The sequence below is a fragment of the Lissotriton vulgaris genome, chromosome 1_1 (assembly GCF_964263255.1).
Source record: "Lissotriton vulgaris chromosome 1_1, aLisVul1.2, whole genome shotgun sequence".
Lineage (NCBI taxonomy): Eukaryota > Metazoa > Chordata > Amphibia > Caudata > Salamandridae > Lissotriton > Lissotriton vulgaris.
Window position 1 is genome coordinate 969,511,099 of NC_141685.1, and position 20,432 is coordinate 969,531,530.

Sequence of the window (20,432 nt, forward strand, 5' to 3'; positions counted from 1 at the left end):
GTTTTTTCATATCTTTAGCGCTCTTGGCACAGAGATACCCATACCCTCAGACTTAGTCAGCAATTATTTTGCATTTTTAAGTAAGTGCTTCCCCTCGCGCATGCACCCTAATTAGCAGCTGTGGTCTCTGGCCCCTTGCGCGCAGCGTTGTTAACACAATTAGCGCCCTCGGCACATAGATGACTATACCATCAGCCACAGGCACTAAATCTTTTTTCAAACATACGCAGGAACCATTGATTCCTGTTTTCCAGGATATCCTACAACATGAGATGTAATATTAACCCTGACCGTATACAAGAGCATACATACATTAGTATGCAGCGCTACTGACACCACGAAACACACCCAGACCACAGCTCTGACTCACTGCACATTTAGATATAAGTTAGTGTAGTATCCTTTACCAGCCAGCATACTCATTACAGCTTATATACTATAATCTTTCACAGATGGAGTCCTCCCTGGATCCATGAGGGTGAACACGTTACCTGCATTAAACTAGTGTCTTCCGATCAATGTTACCATATACCTTCATATAGGTAAGAATCCTGACTTGCACATGCCATTCCTTAATAATCCACCACAAATAGTTGGTACACAGTTCATTAGTATTTGTTGTTTCCTGGCTTTACAGTTAATATATTGGAGCGAACACCGCGCAAACCAACCGATATAATCAGTGAAGACAGAAGCCCCGTCCGTCCATGCATCTATAGACCTCCGTCAGGTACACATCCTCAACATTATTACATTCAGCATTAAGTAGTGCTCCAAGACCTACATTAACCTCCATATTCAAACTGTTGTTTTTGTCAGATAGAACACTTTCAAGACAACCACATACCAGCAAGTGGATTGATTCTTTTATCAAACAACAGTACATTCTCATCCGCTTGGGCTTTATTCGCCAGCAGGTATACACATGAGTGCCTTTCTTTCTTGTCTTTAAATGCAGGACCTATATAAAAGAAAGTTTTCTTATGTGCGATTATCAGTAGTGTCCTGATTTTAAGTACGTGAAATGTCTCTGACCATTCCATATTATCCATTTCCACTATTATTGCTACCGATAAGTTGGGTTTCCCACTTTCCTGTATTTTTCAACCTTAGTTCTTCCCTTTAGGGCCCACCAGCTCCCCTCCTTTCCCCTTCACACACCATCTTCCAGCCACCATGTACAAATTAGTCCAATATGCATTAGAAGATGTAATCATCAAAGAACTGAAATCATCAGTTCAATGTTTCGATATTATGAGTCAGCAACATGTATAAATAAGATGTATATAAGTGTATATAGAGTCCACAATGTCTATAAATTAAATGTTAGCAGAATGTATATAATGCACGATGCACTTAGAGTTTTAAGGATGTAATTTTTTGGATAAGTTTTGACGTTAAGTATATAATAGATATGTTCATCTCTATTTTTAATATGTGTGTATACTCAGGGAATTCTAGGTTTGGCATAGCCGCCACTACAGGGTGTTACTGGAGAGATCCTTTCGAAGTGGATAAAAAACAAATATTGAAATGTAATTATAAATTATGTGAGGTATGAAAACGCTATATCAGACTAATGACATGTAATCTTTATTTTTCAATTTAAGATACTGGTGCATGAATACAGACTTCCTGAAGAAGGCTCACGCCGAAACGCGTTGAAAAGGAATGCACTTCTGTATTCTTTAATAATCAATCAAATTGTCTAGTTTTACACCATTTGCACATATTTTGTCTTTTTTATCTATAACAATTTGCACGTATAATGAACTAAAAAAACAATTGCTAAGAAAAAAAGATGTTACAAAAATAAAATATCATAAGAAATCAACACTAGAGTGTTTTCAGTCATTAGTTATTCAGTTTTCGTCCCCCTTCCTTAACAGGCACATAACCCGGTGCACTTTTGCTCAGACTTTACCCCCCCATGTTGTTTCCTTGCCAGGGTTCATTCGATTAGGCAGGGGCCCCCTATTTTCCTAAGCTAGGGTTCAATAACGACAGCTAGGCACTTTGCCAACAAAGGGTCATTTTTCACTGCGAAATTGAGGTGTGGCCATGTTGCATTTTGCACCGTTTCCTGTCGCAGGCACTAGGCCGACCCACACAAGTGGGGTACAGTTTTTCTCAGAAGGCTTTGGGGAATGCGAGGTGAAAGGAAATTTGTGGATACACGCAAATTCCAGAACTTTCCACCACAAAAATGTGGAGAAAATGTGTTTTTTTACAATGTTTTAGGTCTGCAAGGGTTTCTGGGTAACAGAACCTGGTAGGAGGCAGTCAAGTCACCAAATCCTGGATTCCCCTGGGGGTCTACTTTTCAAAAATGCATAGGTTTGCTAGGTTTCCCTGGGTGCCGGCAGAACTAGGGTTCAATAACGACAGCTAGGCACTTTGCCAACAAAGGGTCATTTTTCACTGCGAAATTGAGGTGTGACCATGTTGCATTTTACGCCGTTTCCTGTCGCAGGCACTAGGCCGACCCACACAAGTGGGGTACTGTTTTTCTCGAAAGACTTTGGGGAACGCGGGTGAAAGGAAATTTGTGGATAAACGCAGATTCCAGAACATTCCATCACAAAAATGTGGAGAAAATGTGTTTTTGTTTACAATGTTTTAGGTTTGCAAGGTTTTCTAGGTAACAGAACCTGGTGGGAGGCAATCAAGTCACCTCATCCTGGATTCCCCTATGTGTCTAGAAACGCGCTAGAAAAGGAAGACAGAACACGAATGGTCCTATGCGAAATGATGCAGAGGTCAATACATGCTACCCATTATTTAGCACTATGAAACAAAAGAAATCCCTTCCAGAAGCTACTGAAAGAAAGTGTACTTTGGTAGATCAACAGTCAAGTCAAGTCAATTCAAAGAATTTATATAGCGCACTACATACCCAGAGGGTTTCAAGGCGCTTAGGGAAGGGAGGAGGATTACTTGTCAAATATCCACGTTTTAAGTTGCTTTCTGAATGCTAGGTGGTTCTGGGTAAGGCGAAGGTAAGTGGGGAGAGAGTTCCATGTTTTAGCCGCAAGGTATGAGAAGGATCTTCCTCCCATAGTGGTCTTGTTGATGCGGGGTACAGTGGCGAGGGCTTGGCTGGAAGAGCGTAGTTGGCGGGAGGGGGTGTAGAAGGACAGTCGAGAGTTGAGGCATTCTGGTCCAATGTCGTAGAGTGATTTGTGTGCGTGGGTCAGCAGTCGGAAAGTGATCCTCTTATCGACGGGCAGCCAGTGGAGGTCTTTCAGGTGGCCAGAGATGTGTTCGTTACGCGGGATGTCTAGTATGATCCTGGCTGAGGCGTTTTGGATTCGTTGGAGTTTCTTCTGGATTTTAGCGGTAGTACCTGCGTAGAGGGTGTTTCCGTAGTCCAGTCGGCTCGTGACCAGAGCATGGGTGACTGTTTTTCTGGTTTCGGTAGGGATCCAGCGAAATGTTTTTTTGAGCATGCGAAGAATGTTGAAGCAGGATGAGGATACGGCACTGACTTGTCTGTTCATTGAGAGTGAAGAATCCAGGATAACGCCTAGGTTCCGTGCGTGGTCTGTCGGGATGGGAGCTTTTCCAAGGGCTACTGGCCACCAAGAGTCGTCCCATGCAGAGGGGGATGTACCTAAGATGAGGACTTCTGTTTTATCTGAGTTCAGCTTCAGACGGCTGTGTTTCATCCATTCGGCAACTTCTTTCATTCCTTCGTGTAGGTTGGTTTTGGCGGTGCTGGGGTCATTGGTGAGAGAAAGGATCAGTTGAGTGTCATCTGCGTAGGAGATGATGTTGAGATTGTGTTGGCGAGCGATGGCCGCAAGGGGGCTCATGTATACGTTGAAGAGGGTGGGACTGAGTGAGGATCCTTGTGGTACACCACAGATGACTTCAGTGGCTTCGGACTTGAATGGTGGAAGGCGGACTCTCTGGGTTCTTCCGGTGAGGAACGAGGTGATCCATTCCAATGCTTTTCCTTATATTCCGATGTTTCTGAGGCGTTGTAAAAGGGTGCTGTGGCAGACTGTGTCGAAGGCTGCAGAGAGGTCGAGGAGGATGAGGGCGACTGTGTCTCCATTGTCCAGTAGAGTTCGAATGTCGTCTGTTGCTGCGATGAGGGCGGTCTCCGTGCTGTGTTTTGCTCGGAAGCCAGATTGTGAGGAGTCGAGGGATTTGTTGGCTTCGAGGAAAGCGGCGAGTTGGTTGTTGACAGCTTTCTCGATGACTTTGGCCGGGAAAGGAAGGAGCGATATGGGGCGGTAATTTTTGAGTTCGTTGGGGTCCGCTGTGGGTTTTTTCAGAAGGGCGGTGAGTTCAGCGTGTTTCCAGCTCTCCGGGAAGGTGGCGGAGTTGAAGGAGCAGTTGATGACGTCTCGGAGGTGCGGTGCTATGACGGAGTCAGCTTTGTTGAAGATGTGGTGAGGACATGGGTCTGTGGGGGATCCTGAGTGGATGGAGTTCATCAGGCGGATGGTGTCCTCAGTGGAGATCGGATTCCATTAGTTGAGGGTGTTCAAGGGGGGAGAATGTCCAGCATATGGTTGGGTGGGTTGGTCTCCGGGTTGGTTGTCGAAGCTGTTGTGGATGTCTGCGATTTTGTTGTGGAAGAATAAAGCCAGGGAGTCGCAGAGGGCTTGAGAGGGGGTGATGTCGTTGGAGTTGGCCGAGGGGTTGGTGAATTCCTTGACGATGTTGAAAAGTTCCTTGCTGTTGTGGGCGTTGTTGTCTAGTCGATCCTTGAATGCTGTTTTCTTGGCTTTTCGGATTAGTTGGTGGTGTGTGCGGGTGGCGTTTTTGAAGGCGTCCTTGGTGCTAGTGGTTGGGTCTTTTTTCCAGGCCTTCTCAAGGGAGCGGCAGAGTTTCTTGGACTTCTTAAGATCATCGTTGAACCATGAGGCCTTCTTGCTGCCAGGTTTGCTTTGACGTTTTTTCAGTGGTGCTAGGATGTCTGTGGTGTTGGATAACCATAGGGTGAAGTTGGCGGCGGCTTGGTCTGGGTTAGAAGAGTGGGCTGGGGTGTTTAGAAGGAGCGATGAGGAGATCTGGTCGATGGTGATTTTGTTCCAGTTTCTTTGCAGAGTTGGTTGGAGGTGGTTGGTGGGTTTCGGCTTGTTGTAGGTGAAGTGAACGCAGCTGTGGTCAGTCCAGAGGAGATCCGTAGTGTGGCTGAATGAGACATGGTTGCTGGAGGTGAAGATGGGGTCGAGTGTGTGACCTGCGATGTGGGTGGGGGAGGTGACCAGTTGTTTAAGTCCGAGGTTGGCGAGGTTGTCCAAGAGGGTGGTGGTGTTGCGGTCGTTCTTTTCAATGTGAAAGTTGAGGTCTCCCAGAAGGATGTAATCTTTGGAGGGGAGCGCGTGTGGAGTGATGAAGTCCGTGATGTCTTCACTGAATTTTGCGCGGGGTCCTGGTGGCCTGTAGAGGAGGGTGCCTCTGAGTGTGGTCTTGGGGTCGATGTGGATCTGGAAGTGAAGGTGTTCGGAGTTGGCGAGGTTGGCGTCAGAGCTGGTTGAGATGCGGATTGATTTTTTATGGACGATAGCGATTCCTCCTCCTGTGTGGCCGGTACGGTCCTTGCGTGTGATCTTATAATCTTCAGGGATGGCAATGGTGATGTCTGGGGCGGAAGAAGCGTTCATCCATGTTTCTGTTAGGAAGGCGACGTCTGGAGAGATGGTGTCTAGTAGATTCCATAGGTCGATGGCGTGTCTGTGGACCGATCGGGTGTTGAGAAGGATGCATTGAAGGTGGTTGGGGTCGAGAGTCTGTGGTGTGATCGTAGCGGAGATGTTGTCGGTGCCGCTGAATTTGCAGGAGTAGCAGGAGAAAGGTCCATGGGTGTGTCCAGGAGCGGCTTGGACGCAGTTGGGGGCGCGACCGGGGTTAAGGGCTAGGAGGGCGGCGGCATCGTAGGCAAAGCGGGAGGGCTGGGAAGCGCGAGGGGCAGGGGGTATGGCGCTGGGCGCGGTCCAGGCGCGGACGGGCGTAGACGGGCTTACCTTTGGCGCACCTTCGGCGCGGATTGGGCGCGGTCGCTGCGCGTAAACGCTGCGCGCGAAAACATCTGTCATATATGGATAGTGAAGGGGGAGGGGCGAGGGCGTCTCAGCTGGGAGGCGGGGCGGGTCACGGAGGAGGACAACAACAACCAAAATGGCAGCGGAGGGGTCAGCGGAGCGGAGCGCTTGGGGCGAAATGCGCTAATACAATTAAAATGCTTAAACAAAGACAATTGCGCTTTAAAAATGTAATTTAAGCAAAGCGGCAAACAGGGCAGACTGCAGGCAGTTAATCAGGATAAAAGCGGAACAGCGATACCACAGTACGCCAGGGAGGCAGGGGAGCGACCACTCAGCTGGAGAGCGAAGCGAGTCACAGCGCGTTCAGGACACGGAGCGCTGTATCTAGGCAGTGGGAGGGCGTCTCAGCTGGGAGGCGGGGCGGGTCACGGAGGAGGACAACAACAACCAAAATGGCAGCGGAGGGGTCAGCGGAGCGGAGCGCTTGGGGCGAAATGCGCTAATACAATTAAAATGCTTAAACAAAGACAATTGCGCTTTAAAAATGTAATTTAAGCAAAGCGGCAAGCAGGGCAGACTGCAGGCAGTTAATCAGGATAAAAGCGGAACAACGATACCACAGTACGCCAGGGAGGCAGGGGAGCGACCACTCAGCTGGAGAGCGAAGCGAGTCACAGCGCGTTCAGGACACGGAGCGCTGTATCTAGGCAGTGGGAGGGCGTCTCAGCTGGGAGGCGGGGCGGGTCACGGAGGAGGACAACAACAACCAAAATGGCAGCGGAGGGGTCAGCGGAGCGGAGCGCTTGGGGCGAAATGCGCTAATACAATTAAAATGCTTAAACAAAGACAATTGCGCTTTAAAAATGTAATTTTAGCAAAGCGGCAAGCAGGGCAGACTGCAGGCAGTTAATCAGGATAAAAGCGGAACAACGATACCACAGTACGCCAGGGAGGCAGGGGAGCGACCACTCAGCTGGAGAGCGAAGCATGCACCATGCACTCTCGCTCCAATCTTACAGAAAATAAGGTCAGTGAAAGTAATATGAAAACCTGTCAAGCCAGTCAGAAGGGCAAAGACAAACTCACCCAAGTGAAATTAGTTTCATTTAAAAAAAAAGGGATGCACATTTTTTTTTTTTAAAAAGGCTGCATATTTAGACACCTTGCAAACGGAGACATTAATGACAGACAGAAAACAGGAAACATTAACAGAAATCTCAATAGGGCAGGATCAGATCAAATGCCCTGAGATACCATTGTGTAAATGTTCTGAACAGAACCGTATGGAAAGTCGCAAAATTCCTAATAACAATCCACCAGTGGTCCTAACAAGTAATTGCTGTAAAAAAAAAATTAATCACGAACGCACAGTAACTGCAAGCATGGGTAAAAAAATAGTGATTACATGTCCTCCAGTAGACAATAACAACAAATGCGAGCCTCATTACATACCATCCAGCATACAGTGTGAAGAGAAAATCAAAGGAAAAAATTCCTCCTACTATCCAGGGCAAACAAAATATGAAATTTCAACGCTAAATCAAGCAAGACAAGAATCAGGTGAACATGCCTCCTCAATTGAAACAATGAGTTCTAGTGACCAGTGGCAAATTACATTAATACCGCTATATATATCAAGAGGAAAACAAGATATATTAAATAGAGGCAATATTTTGAGGCTCCTAGGAGAGCTGAGCACATTACAGTCTATTGAAACTACATAGTTATTTTGGGTTAGGTTTGTGCCAAATATACATAATCCACACACAGAGGCAACAATATCTTCATGGAAATCGGAACAAATAGTAAATCAAATCATAGGTGCTAAGGAGCAATTTGAAAATTTGGGTATAACAATAACAAAATCAACACCGCAGCGATACCCTGCTCTATTGGCACAAAGGGTCAACAAGCTGAGTACACATTCTCCAGTGTACTCGATTCTGCACAATGCCCGAGGTCCAACAGGTACAGAAACACTGTCTCTAACAAAAAGCAGGAGTAACTATAGGTATTGGTCACCAATAACACAAACTAGGCAATGACCAGTTACTGAAGTAAAACTTGCCTGTCAAAATGAGAAATTAAATATACCTTCTTGGAACATTGCAGGTGCAATTACAAAGCTTATGGATGGAACCCTAATGGAAATATCGGCCCCATATGATATTATAGTATTGCACGAAACCTGGCTGACAGAATCAATTCAGTTACCTGGATTCACAGTACATCAAGTGGATGCGGTAAAAACGAACAACTATGGAAGAGCAAAGGGTTGTCTTTCGGTATACATATCAAATAATTTTAATGCATATTCCGAAGAGCTGCCGACAACTTCAATTAATATACAAATAATAAGACTTAACATTGCTAGCGGTCACTGGATGACCTCGCTAGTTCTGCTCAATATCTACGCTCACCCAAATGCCCAAGAAAAATTAACAACCTTCAAAAAATTAACCAATGAAATAACCAAAGTAAGATACAATACTCCAACCTGGGAAATAGTAATCACAGGTGACTTTTAATACTCATATCATGTTTACACCAGACGAAGACAACCAGTTAATTGCAGAAAATGAACTATGGTCGAGAAAACATCAAACTGCCCATCAATGGAGGAAGCCAAACAAAGTGGGTAAGGAACTAGTTACTACCCTGGAACATTTGGGCTTGCGAGTAATCAATGGGAGTATGTTGGACGACAGTCCACCAAGTTTAACATATTATGGCCGAACCGCAGGGTCTGTCATTGATTATACAATTCTAAGCTTGCCATTAATCCAACAATTAAATATGTTCAAAATTTAGTGTACCATGTAAAATAACCATTCGATGCAGCAAATAGTAATAAACACTTATTTGGACAGATTTCAACCAGTACCAACATTGGATGATGGAAGTATAGTAACCGCCTACAAAAGAGTGAACTGGTCAACGAACCACTACCTGAACTCGTAGCTAAAGCCAAAACAATACTGGAGGATAGTATAGTGTTATTGCCTACCGTATTAAAAGCTTGGAGTAAATTTGTGCTCGAAGTGACGAAACAGAATTCAAAATTAACAACTAGACGTATCAAAAAACATAATCACTCACCATCGAAAAAATTAAGGTGCTAAAAAAGGAATTGAGAAGAGAAATAAGAAAGGTAAAAAAACAAGGTAACAACTTAGATGCTTGGGATAAGCTAAAAATACTGAAAAAAGAGTTTAAGAAACAGGTCTGGCAAGAAAAACGAAAAACAATAGATGAGTTTTGGGTAAAGATGGTTTATAATTTCAAACAATCAAATGCTAAAGCATTTTGGAAAACAATAAAGAGCCTAAATAAGACTCTTAATACAATAGTATCAACAAACATTACAGAAGAAGCTTGGGCTGTGCATTTAAAAAAACTTTTTTTAGCCGGTAATCAGTTGAGAGTTAATGAAAATAATGTAACTAATCAAAATAATGAACTATCATTACATCATGTCCATATACCTAAACTGAATGATACATTGAGCACTAACATTGAAAAAGTTATTAAATCAGGAAGAAGCGATAGTGCTCCCGGACCGAATGGTATCCCACCAGCCTTATTCAAAACTGACCCAAAATATTGGGCTAATCCCATAATGCTATTATTCAAAGCGGTGGAAAACAGAGGCTCAATCCCTGATAGCTGGAGAGGATCTATAATAAACCCTATCTATAAGGGTGGTGATAAAAAAAATCCATCCAATTATAGATTAATATCTCTTACAGATACCGAAGCAAAATACTATGCATCAATAATATTGGAAGAGCTAATAGAGTGGTCGAATGACGAGAATCTGATTCCACCCCAGCAAACAGGATTTCGGAAGGGATAGGGTACCACAATCAACATGTTAGCAATATGAGTCATGTGGAAAAAAGCAAACGTCTAAAGAAAAAATTACAACTTTGTTTTATAGACTTGAAGGCTGCCTTCGACGGGTGGATCGTTCACTCCTTTGGGCCAAATTAAGAAGTTGGGGCATACAAAAAAAATTGCTAAGAGCAATCGAATCATTATATACAGATACGTGGATTCAAATCAAAGTAGGGGATGGAACCAAACTGTCAATGAAAAATAACAACGGCTAGGGGACTTAAGCAAGGCTGTGTGCTAGCCCCTCACCTGTTCAATTTATTTATGGCGGATTTGTCTCTCGACCTGGATTCAGTTAATGCACACGCACCAAGACTAGGGTCATTGACGATATCCCATTTAGCATATGCGGACGATATTGTGCTGTTGAGTCATACGGAAATAGCTCTCCAAAGACTAATAAAAAAAACAGCGACTTATACAAAACATAACAATTTAGAAATAAATATCTCCAAAACAAAGGCTATGTGTATAGGGAGGAACATTGGTGCATCTCTAAAAATCAAGCTGGATAATCAAACCATAGAAGAAGTCACTATCTACAAGTACTTGGGGTTTAATTTCGATAGACATTTTAATTTTCAAGCGCAACAGAATTACATGGTTAGGAAAAACAAAGCTTTGATACATGCATTTAGCTTGCTAGCAGAAAAACTAGATGGACCCTCCTATCAACCGCTGCTTACAGTGATTAACTAAATAAACAAATGATGCCTCTTGTAATGTTTATCAATAATTATTAAGTAGGAACAATACCATTAATTATCTATCCTCGGAGTTTATATACTCAATGAACTCAATCAATCTCGAATTATGAATTTACACTCATTCATCTAATTACCATCCCTAAAATTGAATAAATCAGAGAAAAACAGATAAAAAGGTGGTTTGCATAATTCATTTAGTAAACAATATCTTTTTTTTTTAAATCAATTCTCTGTTTTCTCTATTCTTGTTTTTACACATATATACACATTTAACATGTATGTTTATACTTATCTACAATATCTACATACATAAAAATACATAAAAAGACTAACAAATAGCAGTGAAACAATATCTTGAAATTTTTTTAGTGGTCCTTCTGCCCAATTATTCAAAGAAAGGAAATGTTGGCAATTAATTACAAAACCTTATTCCTTATATCCCGGTCACCACATCCAACTTTGATGGAGCATTGGAAGGTAAAACCCTTTATCCTTCCTTTATATTTTGGCTCCTCTTCAATGTTTTTTTATATCTTCCACGTTCTATGGTGGTGCCTGTGCAACAAAAAGTCGACGCGTTTCAGAGAATTGATTTTTTCAAAAAAAAGGATATGGTTTACTAAATGAATTATGCAAACCACCTTTTTATCTGTTTTTCTCTGACTTATTTAATTTTAGGGATGGTAATTAGATGAATGAGGGTATAATCATAAGTCGAGATTGATTGAGTTCATTGAGTATATAAACTCAGAAAATAGATAATTAATGGTATAAGTCCTACTTAATAATTATTGATAAACAATACCAGAGGCATCATTTGTTTATTTAGTGTTTTATCCCAGATGCCTTTTGGTTTATTGGGTTCCCCCTGTGTTATTGATGCTTACAGTAATTAAAGCAAAGTTGCTTCCCTCGCTAACTTATGCAAGCGTGGTGATGAATGGTATGGATGCTAAATTGTTAGACAGTTTACAAACTAAAACTTATAAACAGGTTTTCCAGCTACCCTGTAATGCCTCTCCAGCCCAAATCCGTCTGGAATTTTGCTTAATGCAGCAAAATATAGCAAGAAGGTATCAGTTTCTTAAAACCATGCATAAAATACGAAATAATCAATCAAGTGTTTTAGTTAATGCGCTATGGGAAGCCATGATCAATGATGCTAAGTCAATCTATAGCAAATATTTGTTCTCCTCGGGGGAAACAAGCGGCAGCTGGCTAATCTGCCGCGGTGCTCCGTGACCACGCTCCTGCAGTAAACTGCTCTGCCTGGCTAATGTGGTGATCCTGTATTAAGTTCTTTCCGGAGTCCTTCAAGGCCCTGTGTTTAAGGAAGAAATACCTTTTTAGTTATTTGTCTGCCGTGGTACAGCCTGTTTTTTTCTATCTCTAGCACCTGGGTTGGTGTAGTCTTTATTCTCTCTGCATGCCAGATTCGATTTGCGGAGTTTTCCGCACCGTTTTCTGTCAGCCCGGGAGGATTGGCTTTCTTCCTTCGCCGCAGCTACGGTTACAGGCTTCTTCGGGGCTGCAGCTGTGGTCATCGGCCGCCCTGGAGCTAAGAGGGGAAGGAAGGCACAAAGCCTCGTGCAAGCCCCCTGTGGTAGGGATTGCGGCGTCTCTGAGAAAAACGAGGTGAGAGTAAAAAATCCTTTACCTTTGCCTTTTCTAACAGTGAAGGGAGACGGCGGGGCGTCTTGCGCAAATAGTGGTGTAGAAGGGGGAGAAACTTGTGAATTTGAGCCCGGAGATACTTGTGCCGGAGATACTTGTACCTCTCAAGGTTCACAACAGTTTGACTTATCTCAGCCCATCCTAAATGTTGGTAAAGCAAAGGGTAAACGTGGGAGAAAAAAGAAAGAGGCTTTGGCAAAGGTTGCCCCGGAGACTAAAGACCTCGTCAGTATCCCGGAGAGTTTCGAAGTGGCAAAGAAAAAACCTTCATCTTACCTAACTAATGAGGTAAAACCCAAGAAGTCAAGATCAGCTAAATCCACTAGAAATCTTAAAGCAGTTCTGAGTGTGGGGTCAAAAATGACTCCTTCTCTCCGTTCGTATTTTAAAGCCATCCCACAGGTGCTGGATCTCACAGAGGATCGAACCATGTCAGCTCCGCTCTTAATTCCAGGCACTGCTTTAATGGGTCTTCCTCTTGCTTCTGACCCAATTGGTACTGCTGTTCCTCTTGCTCAAAATGCTGTAAACGCTGTAAATGTTGTGCCACTTCTGCATTTGCCAGCTTCAGCTTCAGCCTCTACGGCAGAAAAAGCTATCTTTCTGCCAGACTCACCTGGAATTCCCGACACTATCCATCCGGTGGCTGTCCTAACTGTTGGTCAGGTTGCACTCAACGAGGTTTCAGCGGGCCTCGAAAAGGGCAATGCTCATGAGGACTTACAAGGGCAAGTGCCGTCTGCCTCAGCTCTTGTTGTTAAGTCTAATGAGCTCGGTGTTTCCGTAGGTTCACTGGAAGCAATGTTCTCTTCCCAGTCACTTTACATAAAGAAGGGGTTCGATGAATCTTCGGCCAATCAATTGGAGATCAGGAATTACTGCGAATCCCTGGATTGTAAAATTGACGGTCTTACTTAAAGAACAGGGAAATTGGAAGAAACAGTAGCAGTGCTATCTGTTCATTTGGACCAGGCTAAGGATGACATCACCAAGCTTAAAAAGGCCGATATGGATCTGGCTGATAGAATGGAAGTTTTAGAAAACAATGCAAGATAGAGTAATATCCGAATTCTTAATGTTCCGGAAGGATCACAAGGGTCTGACATTAAGCAATTTATCATCCACCTTCTGAAGGAGTCCTTGTGTTTAGATCAATCAGCAGAAGACCTTGCTTGTGATATTCAGCGTGTCCATTGAGACCCTTTTAGACGCAACCCCCAAAGGGCTAAACCACGTAAAATCCTAGTGAATTTTCATACATATTCACTTATGGATCATATCCTTAACTTGGCCCTGAAACAAAAGTCTTTGGCGGGGAAGGGTTACACCTTTCAAATAAGGTCTGATCTCTTGAGGGTTACGTTAGAGAAGCAGTGGGAATTTGGGAGGCGACTGGACGCCTTCAGGGGGCTGGGAGCAACAGCCCAACTGATGTTTCCTGCTGCCTTAAAAATTATGCACAATAATAAGATGTTCAATGTAAGATCAGTGCAGGCAGCAGATGAGTTTTTGCCATCTCTTGGCAATAAGGGCTCCCTGGGATAGTTCCGGGGGTTTTTCTCCCCTAAATTTCACTCTAAAATAAAAAAGAAAAAAAAGAAAAAAGGAAAAATCTGTTTTCTCAACATAATTAATATAAAAACAAAATATAATAACAAGTCACAAATTTGGGGGGGGGCCCTACATATGTATTATTGATTGTAAAATAGAGTATTGTCTAGTCTAGTTTAGCTTAGTCGAGTGTTATGCCCAATATCTCTAACTCTTTTGACCATCATTATAGTGGGAGGATAGATTAGACCTATATGGTATTCCCTTAAAATATTAGGTCACCATATGACACACTTAGAGTTGGGTTGGAGTAGTTCTCGCGGGAACGTGGGAAGGGGTGCTATCTACTGGACTTGTTCCGGTTAGATATAGCAAGGGTTTTCCATGGGAGCGGTGGAGGGGAGCCGGGGGTTCACGGGGGTAGGATGGGGGTAGGGTGGTTTGGCAAAAATAAAAGGTTCCTCATTTTTCATCTGAAGTTAGTTGGATTTCAAAAGTTGCTGTCTGATTTGATTATGGTTTTTATATGGTGTAAGGTGGTTATCTTCCTTCTGCGAGGGCATCTAGGCAGAGCTTCATCCATAATTTATTGGGGGTATTAGAGTTATTTCCTGGAATGTCAACGGCCTGCGCACCAAATCAAGAGCAGACAAAATCTTGCAGTATTTGCCTGACTCAGATGCGCAGGTAGTTATACTTCAGGAGACCCATTTGATACATGCCGAATCTCTAGACCTAGTGAAGAAAAATAGTTGGATTGACTTTGGGGTGTCCTCTTCACAGAATTCCAACATTAGAGGGGTATTGATTATTTTTAAAAAACAGCTTTAAAGCGAGGTTAATTGCCCAGATGGCGGACCCAGGGGGCAGGTGGGTCACTGCTACTTTGGTCATCTCTGGGGCCCAATATACACTTGTTGGATATTATGGGCCTAATATCGATGATCCCTCTTCTTTAGATTCCATTTTTGCTCTCCTTTTGTCTTTTCCGGAGCCAACCATTTATGCGGGTGATTTTATTATAGTCTTGGACCCTCTCCTGGATAAATCTCCTAGCAGTCGTCTTCTCGTCCTTTCTAAATCTAGGATCTTTTTGCTCAAATCCATGAAGCAATATGGGTACGTGGACATTTGGAGACTAAGGTCAGGAATGCAACATGGTATTTCTTTTTAGAACTATAAATATCACCATTAGTCCAGAATAGATTTCATCCTGATTAGTCAGAGACTGACGGACACTGTCAAGACAATAAGTTCCCTCCCTTTACATCTGTCCGACCATTCAGTAATATTCATGGAGTGTGAGGGGCCTCCTTCCATTTTTCCTAGAGGTTGGTCTTTTGATCGATCTCTTCTTTCACATCCTGATGATGTCTCCTTTCTTAAGAGTGAGGTTCAAAATTTCATGAGCATAAATACTGGTTTGGCGCCGGCTGGAGTGGTCTGGGACTCCTTTAAGGCTTTTTTAAGGGGCCTTATCACAGGCAAGGTTTCCTTTCGTTCTAAACAATATAAGGCGGAAGTTGTATCCATTAAGGCAGACATTGTTAAAACACAAGTAGATATCGATGCCATGGCAGCTTCTATGGACTCAGATTTAAAACCACTTCAGGATAAGTTGCTTGTCTTAAAAGCGCAGTTGGGTTCAGTTTTGGGCAAGAGAGTTCAGCAAAGATGAGAGGCCAGTAAATTAGCCCATTTCCAATATGGGGAAGGGTCAAGTAAGTTGTTGGCTGGGAAGGCTAAAACAGATCAGGCCCGCAATAATATTGCGTCAATAGCCACAAGTAATTCTATAATGTCTTCGGATGAGGGCATAAGATTAGCCTTTAGAGAGTTCTTCCAGGAGATATACCACGAAGATAAAATCATCAACCCCGAAACAGTTAAGCACTGGCTGAGTAAGATTCGCCTCCTGGCCCTTTCTGTTGAACAGAGTATCCTTTTGGATAGCGAGATTTCTGAGGATGAGGTCAGGGCAGCGATCCGAAGTGGTAAGAAAGGGAAAGCACCAGGACCTGACAGCCTACTGGTAGAAATCTTTAAAATATTAGAACAAGAAATAACATCACCTCTTGCCACTTTATTCAATCTAATTTTGTTGGATGGTCAGCCTCCCCCTGAATCTTGGAATGGTGCTTCCATTACCCTTATCTTGAAACCAGGTAAGCCAGCCTCCGTTTGTGGGTCTTATAGACCAATTTCAATGTTAAATGTAGATTATAAGATCTTTGCTACTGTTCTGGCAAGGAGGCTGGCAGGGGTGGCTCCTGATCTGCTACACCATGATCAGAAGGGGTTCGTAAAGGGGCGCCAGCTTTATGAATTAACATATGATCTAATAGGCGCCATTGATATGGCTACAGCTGCATCCCTTCCCCTGGTTGTTGTAACATTGGATGCCACCAAGGCTTTCAACAGGGTAAATTGGATATACCTGTCGGAGGCCCTGGCTAAGTTCAATATTGGGAGGGCTTTCCGACGAGCCATTAGCCTTTTGTATAAGAACCCTACTGCTCGGGTTTTGGTTAACGGAGTCCTATCGGACCCCTTCATCATCTCCAGGGGGACGAGGCAGGGCTGCCCACTCTCCCCTCTCCTATTTGATTTGTATATCGAGCCCCTCGCTCAACGCTTGAGGGATGATATTAATATCAAGCCATTGTCTTATAGGGGATGGGAAAGGAAGGTAGCCCTCTATGCGGACGATGTACTTATACTTTCTTCAGATGCACAATCCGCACTTCCAGCAGTATTGGAAGCAGCACAAGGGTTTGGAGACGTATCTGGGTATGAGGTAAATGCCTCAAAAGCTGAGATTTTAATTTGGAATGATGACCACTGTGAAATTGGTATCCAGCCAGTGTCTTCTATTCGATATCTAGGCTTAAATATCACAAAGGATATAAATCAGTTAGTAGCCTCTAACTTCTCTGCAGTGGCAAAGCACTGTCGGCAGTTAATGCGATCCTGGGCTCAACCACCGTTATCCCTTTTGGGGAGAGTAAATTTGATCAAAATGACCATTTTACCTAAAGTCTCTTTTTTATTTAACACGATTCCTCTTTATTTTCATCCTTCCGTGATAGCAAAGCTGCAGGCGGATATCTCTTCCTTTATTTGAAACGGGCACCTTCCGAGGATTGCCTGTAAGAAACTCAGGAGGGGTAGAGAGAAGGGAGGGTTGGCTGCTCCAAACCTGCAGGTGTACGCCTGGGCGTTTCAACTATCTCATGCCTGAATGCTTTTAAAGATGCCTGTTGATTCTGGAGTGGGCTCTCTGCTTCCGGCTTTGCGAGATGGGGAAGGTCTTAGCCAGTCAGGTTTTTTGTTTAAATTTGGCAACCAAAAGTTTAAAAAAACTAAAGATTCTGCAGGGCTTTATAAAAACTTGGGCAAAATTAATGGTTAACCTAAAAAGTAGCTACTTTGGCAGTAGGACTCCCAGAGAGTCCCTTATGGTTGTGTGATAGTCTGGTGGACCCGCTTAAAGAAGCAGGGTTGGAGGTTTGGGGGGACCTATTCTCGGAGGGTAGTCTGCTTCCGTGGGAATGCCTGAGAAGTAGAATTGGTCCTAACCTTTCAAGGTTTAAATATATGCAAATGGCTGGTTGGACTCATTCCTTTCTTGCTCGACCATCTCTGGCAAATAGGTTTCCTGTTGGAAGCTATAGTCATCTAGTAGCCCAGATGGTAGATAATCCACCGGCCAAAAAGGAAGTCTCCCTTTGGTATAATTTGATTCTGGAAGAACTTGATGGAGACTTCTTACTACCAGTACAGCTGTGGGGTTCTACTATGTTAGGAGGCAACGTAGAGGATCTGTGGAGCATCTCATGTAAACTTTTGTGGGATCTTGTTAAGCCGGCCTGATTGCGCTGGAATCACCTGTTCACGCTCCACAGGGCATACTAGTCTCCCCTCAGACTTTCAAAATTTTCTCAAGGGAACCCTGTGGTTTGTGCTAAATGTAGACTGCCTGCGGCTTCGGATGCCCATATGTTCTTCGAATGCCCTCGCCTAGCTCTCTTTTGGGATGCTATGTGCCACACTTTTTCGGAATCACTAGGAAAGCAAATAAATCTGGATCTTACTACTGTCATTTTTGGGGTCTCGGCAGATGTTCAAGGGCATGCAAAAAGTCTTCTGTTTTATTCTATCCTTCATGCCCGCAGAGAGGTTTGCAAAAAGTGTGAAGATCCTACTCCTCCTTCCATCATTGACTGGCAGATATCGATCTTGCAAGTCTCCAGAGTAGATCTAGCGAGATCCGGTAACCCAGCTAAGAAAGCATTTTGGCACCAGTTGGTTTGGAGTCGTTGAGTTGACAGGGGTTTTTTTTTTTTCCCCGGTCCGATGATTATACACCTGTGGTGCTATTGAACCTGCAGAGCCCAGATTCCTTAGCTGGGATATATTGGTTGTACCTGCACCTTTAGCTGGCTAAGTTTGTATTTTGTCATACTTTTTTGGTTTCTTCCTGATGGTTCCTAAGGACATAACACTTCTGAGGGTATTTGGTTCCTTGATAGTCTTGTGTAACCATGCCCTGCCAGGTTCTTAACCTGTGACAGATTGTTGTATTCCAGATGGTGGCTCCACTCGAAACCAAGGTGGTAAATGAGGACATAAAAAAAATATATATAATAATAATATTTGTTCTCCTCATTACGTTTAATAAATGCGGGTGATCTGTGGGATTTAAAATTGTTGCATCACACGTTTTGCCAGGCTATGAATAAAGCGGCCAGAAATCACTCACTGATAGAGGATAAAAGTGTTTTTTCACGACGAGCCCATGCATGGATGACAATTCAAACATATGTCACATTGCAGCCTGCAACTATTTGCAACTAACCTATCCGGTCCACCTTAAGAAACAATTAATGGCCATGCGCCTAGGGGATTTGCCGTCTTTAGCTGAAAAACCTCTTTGGCGATACAAAGGAACAAAAACATGTAGATTATGTGACGCTGCAGAAAAAGACTTTGTGCATTTGGTCTGCATATGCCCGGAAATGATAAATGCGCGTCAGTTACATTTAAATTCTTTATTCAATGAGCGAGGTCTCCATACATGCAGAACAGCAATCATGAGAAGCTTGGACTCTACTGATCCTTGGCTAAATTGTAAATTGCTGAAGTATTTGCAAATCCACGATAAAGTACTAAAACAGGCTGTAGGAAGTATCCAAAAACGCAGGCTATGACAAAGTATGACTTGAATATATTTTACGCAACTGTATTATAACTCATGTTATGTGAAGTATTAATACATATTAATGTTTTACTGAAGTTGGAGTAACATCCTTTTAAAAAATGTATTTAAACTGTATTTGTATTGTGATGGTTTTTATTAACTAAAAACAATAAATAACAAATTATTAAATTATTATACTATGTGTCTAGTTTTAGTAATGTATAGGTCTGTTAGGTTTCTCTAGGTGCCGGCAGAGCTAGAGTTAAAAAACTACAGCTCAGGCACTTTGCCAAAACAGAGTCATTTTTCACTGCGAAATTGGGCTGTGACCATGTTGTGTTTTGCGCCGTTTCCTGTCGCAGGCACTAGGCCGACCCACACAAGTGGGGTACCATTTTTCTCGGAAGACTTTGGGGAATGCGGGGTGGAAGAAAATTTGGGCATTCACGCAGATTCCAGAACTTTCCACCACAGAAATGTGGAGAAAATGTGTTTTTTGGGATTTTGTTTTAGGTTTGCAAGGGTTTCTGGGTAACAGAACCTGGTGGGAGGCTGTCAGGTCACCCTATCTTGGATTCCCCTGGTTTATAGTTTTTCAAAATGTATAGTTTTCCTAGGTTTCCCTAGGTGGCGGCAGAGTTAGTTTTCAAAGGCTACAGCTAGGCACTTTGCCAACAATGGGTCATTTTTCACTGCAAAATTGAGGTGTGACCATGTTGTGTTTTGCGCCGTTTCCTGTCGTGGGCACTAGGCCGACCCACACAAGTGAGGTACCATTTTTCTTGGAAGACTTTGGGGAATGCAAGGAGAAAGGAAATTTGTGGACCCCCGCAGATTCCAGCACTTTCCACCACAGAAATGTAGGAAAAATGTGTTTTTTTGGACAATTCTTTAGGTTTGCAAGGGATTCTGGGTAACAGTCAAATCACCCCATCCTAGATTCCCCTGGTTGTCTAGTTTTCAGAAATGTATAGGTTTGCTAGATTTCCCTTGGTGCCGCCAGAGCTAGGGTACAAAAACTACAGCTAGGTGCTTTGCCAAAAAAGGGTCATTTTTCACTGCGAGATTGAGGTGTGACCGCGTTGCGTTTTGCGCCGTTTCCTGTCACGGGCAATAGGCTGATCCACAAAAGTGAGGTACAGTTTTTCTCATAAGATTTCAGGGAACGCAGGGTGGGTAGAAATGTGTGGATTCATGCAGATTCCAAAACTTTCCACCACAGAAATGTGGGGGAAAATGTGGCTTTTTTTTACAGTTTTAAGGTTTGCAAGAGAGTCTGGGTAACAGAACCTGGTGGCAGGTAGTCAAATCACCCCACCCTGGATTCTCCTGGGTGTCTAGTTTTCAAAATTGTATAGGTTTGCTAGGTTTCCCTAGGTGCCGGCAGAGCTAGGGTTCAAA

At 43.3% G+C, this 20,432-nt stretch overlaps 1 long non-coding RNA gene across 1 annotated transcript; it reads left to right on the plus strand.

Moving 5' to 3' along the window:
* Nucleotides 1–635: 635 nt before the first annotated feature.
* On the plus strand, nucleotides 636–1,677 carry LOC147748310 (uncharacterized). The gene is made up of 3 exons (XR_015299715.1): nucleotides 636–730; nucleotides 824–917; nucleotides 1,611–1,677. It is a non-coding gene; the product is annotated as an uncharacterized LOC147748310 (long non-coding RNA).
* The last annotated feature ends 18,755 nt before the right edge of the window (nucleotides 1,678–20,432 follow it).